Consider the following 7,152-nt stretch of genomic DNA (forward strand, 5'->3'; position numbering starts at 1 on the left):
GAGTGGGGATAGCGTGGGTGGTTGGGTTAGAGAGAGTGTGGGTAGGGTGGGTGGGTGGGTGTAGAGATTGAGGCGGTAGGGTGGGTTGGTGCAGAGAGAGTGGGAGTAGGGTGGGTGGGTGAAGAGAGAGTGGGGGTAGGGTGAGTGGGTGGGGGTAGAGAAAGTGGGGTGGGGTATGGTGGGTGAGGGTAGAGAGAGTGGCGTAGGGTGGGTGAGGGTGGGTGTGTGTAGGGTGGGTGGGTGTAGAGATAGTGGTGGTAGGCTGGGTGGGTGTAGAGCGATTGGGTTTAGGGTGGGTGTGTGTAGAGAGAGTGGGGGTCACATGGGTGGGGTTAGATAGTGGGCGTAGGGTGGGTGTGGTAGAGTGAGCAGGGATAAGGTGGGTGGGTGAGGGTAGGGCGAGTGGGGGTATGGTGGGTGGGGGTAGGTAGGTGGGTCAGTGTAGAGACAGTGGGGGGTGGGTGGGGGTCGGGTCAGTGGGAGGGTGAGGGTGGTTAGAGTGGGTGGGTGTAGGGTGTAATGGAAGAGAGAGTGGGGGCAGAGATGGTGGGGGTAGAGAGAGTGGGTTAGGGTGGGTGGGTGAAGAGGGTGGGTGTGGTACGGTGTGGGGGTAGAGATTTGGGGCAGAGTGGATGGATGTGGGTAGATCGAGTGAGGTAGAGATCGTTGGGGCAGGGTGGGTGGGGGTAGAGAGAGTGGGGTAAGGTGTGGGGGTAGGGCAAGTAGAAGTAGAAAGAGTGGCGGTAGGGTGTTGGTGGGGGGTGGAGGTAGGGTTTGTGAGTGGGTTTAGGGTGGGTGGGGGTAGAGTGGGTGAGGGTGGAGAGTGGGGGTAGAGTGGGTGGGGGTAGAGAGAGTGGGGATAGGGTGGGTGGGTTGGCTTAGAGAGATTGGGGGTAGGGTGGTGGGTGGGGCTAGAGAGAGTGGGGAGGGTGGGTGGGGCTAGCATTGGTGGGTGGGGGTAGCAAGCGTGGGGCTAGAGTGGGTGGGTGGGTGGATTTAAGATGGGTGGACAGGGTAGAGAGATTGGGGCAGGGTGGGGGTAGAGAGAGTGGGGATAGGGTGGGTGGGGTCAAGAGAATGGGGGTAGGGTGGGTGGTGATAGAGAGAGTGGGGGTAGGGTGGGTGGTGGTAGAGAGATTGAGGTAGGGTGGCTGAGTGGCAGTAGAGTGAGTGGGGGTAGGGTGGGTAGGTGGGTGGGGGTAGAGAGAGTGAGGTAGGGTGGGTGGTTGGTGGGGGAGAGAGAGTCGGGGTAGGCTGGGTGGGGGTAAAGAGAGTGGAGGTAGGGTGTGTGGGGGTAGAGAAAGTGGGAGTAGGGTGTGTGGGGGTAGAGCGAGTGGGGTGGGGGTTGAGAGATTGGGGTAGGGTTGGTGGGTGGCAGTCGAGAGAGTGGGGGTAGGGGAAGTGGGGTTAGAGAGAGTGGGGGTTGGGTGGGTGGGTGAGAGAGTGGGGGTAGGGTGGGTGTGTGGGGGTATAGAGAGTAGGGATAGGGTGGGTAGGTGGGGGTAGAGAGAGTGGGAATAGGGTGGGCAGGGGTAGAGAGAGGGGATAGGGTGGGTGGGAGTAGAGAGAGAGTGGAGTAGGGTTGGGGGTGGCGGTAGAGAGAGTTTGGGTAGGGTGGGTGAGGGTAGAGAGAGCGGGGTAGGGTGGGTATGGGTAGAGAAAGTGGGGGTAGGGTGGGTGGGGGTAGAGAGAGTGGGAGTAGGATGGGTGGGTCTTGAGAGAGTGGGAGTAGGGTGGGTGGGGTAGCGAGAGTGGGAGTAGGGTGGGTGGGTGTTAATAGTGAGAGTTGGGGTAAGGTGGGTGGGGGTAGAGAGAGTAAGGGTAGGGTGAGTGAGTATCGGTAGAGAGAGTGTGGGTAGGGTGGGTGGCAGTATGTTTTACATACAAGGATCTCACATAGACAAAATACATCCAACAGGACACACTAAATATACCCATGATGTGCACCTCTCAGCGATATGGGCTAAAACCAGTGAAAGCCTAAAGCAGAAATTTTAAATCTGAACTCACTAGTACTTGGCGTCACAGTGAGAGCAATACATCACAGACCTGACTATGAACACTATGTGTGAGACGTGGGGGGGGGGGGTGGTTTTCTTCACAGGGAATGCCCTGCTAGAAACTAATACGAGCGAGTCACAGAACTCATTCGCCCATCTCAGAACTTCAGTATTTTCCTCTGCCCTCTGAATGCTTTAAACAGGCAGTAGTGACAAGATCCTACCGGTCTGAAACTTTAAAAAAAACAGATGTCTCTGGTTTGCATATGACAAACATGGTTACCCTTACCTCTTTGCAGAAACAGTAACCAGTGGAGCCAAGATTTTGGCGACTGTTACCCACATTATGTTTCCTCAATGAATACTGACACATTGTGTAAGTGTTGGCAATAAAAAGGCTGTGGTTTTTTATTGTACATTGCGTAATATTACACAACATAATAGTCCTAATAATAATAACCATATCATACATAATGTACACTTTTGGGCAAGAGGTCCAGGGTTGTGCCCCCTGGCCCGTGCCGCCTTCCTCTTCCCACGACGACGTGGGCCCCGTTCGTGGCCCTGTAATGTGGGCCCTGTTTGTGGCCCTGTATTTCTTTTCTTCTCCTATTTTGTCCTTCTTTTCTTGGGTGGGTGGGTTCTTGGGGGGAAAAAAAATATATCTGCGTACTCAGTTTACTTGTGGTGCTCCGTACAGAGCACCCAGGTTTGTGCTGTTTGCTGCCCCTTATATTCTATCAGAATGGCCCCAGGCACTGCATGTGTGTGGGGGTGGCTTTCCCCCAACCCCGGCCGGCCGGCATCGGCGGCAGTTAGTGCCTCATGGTGACCATCGCAGGTTACCAGCTGTTATTTCCTGCCCCTTAGATCTCTCTTGTAGATGCTGCACATTGTAAGCGACTTCAATTCAACACTACAGCTAAGTCAATGCCTAGTCTGGGATGCTGAGGGAAACCCTTATATAACACCCCTCTCTGAGAATCCCCCTGACCCACTGAGCCAAGAAGTAGGTTTGTTTTGCAAATTAAAAGGTTTATTTAAAAATTAAACAATATATATATATATATATCACACTTTTATAATAAATTAATGTTTGATAGCACACTTGTGAAGATGATAGTGATAAACAATGGATAATGTTACAGTGGTGCACTCTTTTTGATGGCTTAGAAGTGATATAGATAGGATAAAGTAGCTGAGAATGCTTTTATGGCTTCAAGGACAATGCAATGATGAATGAAAATGCAGTACAGAAAATAAACTTGATATGACTTCAACAAAAGTCAATGTAATAACTTTTCTTTGACAATTCACCCCCCCCCCACCCCTCTATGCAAGGTAAAGAGTTGGGAGGAAAGCACACAGTTCTCAGGAATGCAATCAAATATAATTCAGTTCCCCCCTAGCAAGCTTAGAGGAACACAGGTAGGAGTTTTAAACACAGGCAAAATCCTTTTAAATGTGGTGGCAAATGAAGTGAAAAATATACTCACATTGCTTTTAATTCCCTATAGGAGGTTCAGGGTGAGTGAGAGATACTTTAAATGAATTCAGGATCACTTTAGCAATGCTCTATGAATGATTGTAAGGTTGCACACGAATTTCAGCAAGGAAAACAAGGACAAATATTTTTACACGTGGCTGAAATTAAGCAAAATGTCAAATCGCGGCAAATTTAGTCACGTGCGTCGAGCGCAATTACGGAGGAACTATAAGGAGTAGGAAGTCGGTTCTAGGCTCGTTGGAAAGCTTAGAATCTTAGCTTTAAGATGACAGTTAAAACAAATGGTTCCGGAGATATGGCCGATTTAGTAAAGGTAGTTTTTCGGATTTGAAATTTTAAAGCTCAGAATGACAGATGACAGTTTTCAGTTTTAAAAATGACAGAATGACACAATTTTAGGAGGCAGTTCTAATAGGCTAAAATAGTTTGGATTAGATTATTTTAAACTAAGAGATTGGTTTTGGCACAGTGCTAGCTGCGTACTCACACTAGATTTTGGACAGGAATGCGACTTCGTCACCGATCGGGTCAGGGTTGGCTGGACTTCTGCTAGCGGTTCTTCACAGCGATCTGGTCTCTGGGTCTCCGGTTCTGTTATCGGTTCTGCTAGTGGCACTGCACAGCGGTCTGGTCTCTGGTTCTCTCTGGTTCCGGATACAGCACTGCTTTCTGGATACTGCTACAGGTTCTTGCAAAAGTTCTTGGCAAAGGATTCAAACAGCTCGCCCGGCTGTTGAATAGTTTGGTTGGTTTTGAGGCCTGCTGAAGAGGATTCAGCTTGTGGATTCAGGCCTCTCTGCTACAAATTCTGGAGTTAATTTCTGGTCTCTGGAGATTGATGGATTTGAAGTCTGGATCTCTGGATGTGAAGTCTGAAGTCTCCCGGCAAAGCGTCCCACAAGAAAGTGGAAAGTGAATGTCTCTACCTGGGTTACAATGTTCCTTTTATGTGTTTTGAAAATGGGTGTGTGCCTGGGCCTAGCTAAACCTGCCCCTCTCACTTATCATTGGCCAAGCTTTCCTCTCTCCCTTGATTGGGGGAAAGAAATGGAGTGTCAGAGTGATGCTGTAGGTTCTATGGTCAGAGGAACCTCCCCTTGTCAAATTGCACACAAATCTATTTCTGACCCAAATACATATTCATCTATGTACCATTTTTCTAATATTATAGGTCCAGTTAACATATTTTCTGTAGCACCAAACCATCGTCCCTGTCTTTGTACGATGTTGTGTCCGCTTATGACAGAATTCTCCCCTTTTCATCCAGATAACGACCTCTAAACCTTTCCAGATTTTACACAAATGTGCACCAGGGATATGGGTTTCAGATGATAAAGTGTCAGATTTTTAACATGCATACATTTGGAGTAACAACCCTTTTTTCCGCTACTATCCCCAAGAACATACCACAGGGTCCTAACACCTCTTAAAATGTGCACAGAAAAATCACAAGAATGATAATGTTATTTATATAATTTTTACAAGTACGCACTATGAATTATTCATCTTTTTAAAATCATGCTCTGGCCCCAAAGGGGTGTGGTTTTCCAAAGCACATGGTGGAATTTCCGGTTTATCCACTTCCCCCAAGCTCAGCTTGCCCTCACAGGCACTGCCCCTCCCAGTTTCTCCCAAGAGGAAGCCATTTTACGACCCCCCCCAATATAACATTTGCCTGAGCCAGAGACAGTGCTTTGTTTAGTTTCCTGTAGTCCCCAGGTGCTCCTCCCCTAATCCAATCAGAGAGGTGTCATGTCCTTTTGGCAGGGGCAGCAGGATGCAGCCAGGCCTGGGAAGAGTTGTTGAGCCAGTTGAACTCCTGTTGGGGGTAGTTGTCAGGCAGAATTCAGCTAAATGTCACTTTAGTTCCCAGTTTTCTACATTCAAATCCAACTTACAATTTTTGCACATGTAGCTAGAATGCTGATTCTAAGTTCAAAACTATGACATTTAAACAATTGCAACCTATGTGACACTCACAAGTAGGTCACTCATTTATTCTAAACATTTCGATTTTAGTGGCTTTAAACCCAAATTCACTTAAGCTGCTTACATCCCCAGCTATTTTTTATATATACATTAAATAATTACTTCTTTCAAGTAATTTCAGAATATAGTTTTACATTGTATCCACCTCTTAGCAAGTCTTTCCTTGGCCTGGTTTGGGTTCATTTGTTCAGTTTTACACAAAAGTCTGGTGGTTTTAAAACGCCGGCTTTCTGATAGTGGTGCGCACCAGTATTGTATCCATTTTGACATTAAGAAAATGAATTCCCCACAGTTCTGGGTTGCTTTTGGCAATCAGCATTGCCATTCCCAATGGTTTCAGGCTACTGTGTGTGTAGCCCAATGGTGGTTTTAGGCAGTGCCCTCCTGTGCTCACAACATAGGCAAAAATGGGTGGCAGCCTATTCTTCATGTTTTCCCTGTGCACTCTCTGGGGAGTTCTTGCCATCATGATGTTTTCAATGCCAGTAATGCACAGTTTTATGGTAGGGCTTGGATGCATGGGTAAAAACATCCCACAAGCCCCCCCTCTTGCGATGGCCATTCTGACTTTCACTGATGGAACTCGCAAGATCTGGGATGTTCCCCTCATCTTCTTCCAATTCCGTAGATGGCACAGTTCAGCATCTTTTCCTCCATCCGGTTGGATCGATCGGTTCTCCTCGCCGGTCCTGATGGGAATATTGGGCGGCACCACGGCCCCTTGGATCTTTGCTCCCGGTCTCCGGGTCGTTCTCCTGGGTCAGTCTCCGTGGTTTCATCTCTCCTAGGATGATAAAGCAAAAGCGGCAATACCTATTCGTAGACATTTCTCCACCACTATTAATGGTGGGGCGGCATGTACATTTTATACATCAGGATACATTTTGCAGCCTTATTTTAAAACAAGATATAAGATGAAACATTTTTTTTTCCAAATCATAATATTTTAGAGACTATATGTGGGATATTTTAGGATGGGAACTGAATTACTCTGGGGTGGCCCCCTCTGGGATTCCAGAGGATTCCTCCAGTCGTTGCAGAGTGTGCCTGGGATGGCAACACTTTAGCTGATTAATATGGACCCACTTGTCTTTCCCTTCCGCCAGACTACCTTTGGGGATGCGGATCTTATAGGCTACAGGGGAGATTTTGTCTATTATTTCAAACGGTCCCTTCCATGTAGGCAAAGATTTTCGCTGTTTGGCCTGGTTCCTTTGGAAATTGTATAGATAGACTCGGTCTCCCACAGTATATTCCTTCCTGGTGGTCTTCCGGTCGTAGTGGGTTTTCATGCTATCAGCTGATCTTTCTAGATTCCGCTGAGCATAGGCAAGAGCATGCTGAAGGTGTTTCCTTAAATTCTCCACATACTCATGAGTTGTGGAGGCATTTATCAGTGTCTGCTCTTGGGTCCTGTGGAGCAAATGCTGGGGAAGCACCATCTTGCGTCCGGTCATCAACTCAAATGGTGACATTTTAGTTGCAGATGAAGGTGTAGATTTGATGGCCATTAGGACCAGAGGTAATCGGATATCCCAACTTGGCCCAGAATCTGCCACAAACTTTTTTAAGATGCTCACAATGGTCTGGTTGTAGCGTTCTACTGCCCCAGAAGAAGCTGGCTGGTAAGCAATATGTAACTTCCTTTTGACCCCC

Source organism: Ambystoma mexicanum, chromosome 6q (genome assembly GCF_040938575.1).
Source record: "Ambystoma mexicanum isolate Mex_15411 chromosome 6q, UKY_AmexF1_1, whole genome shotgun sequence".
In the NCBI taxonomy this organism is placed as follows: Eukaryota; Metazoa; Chordata; class Amphibia; order Caudata; family Ambystomatidae; genus Ambystoma; species Ambystoma mexicanum.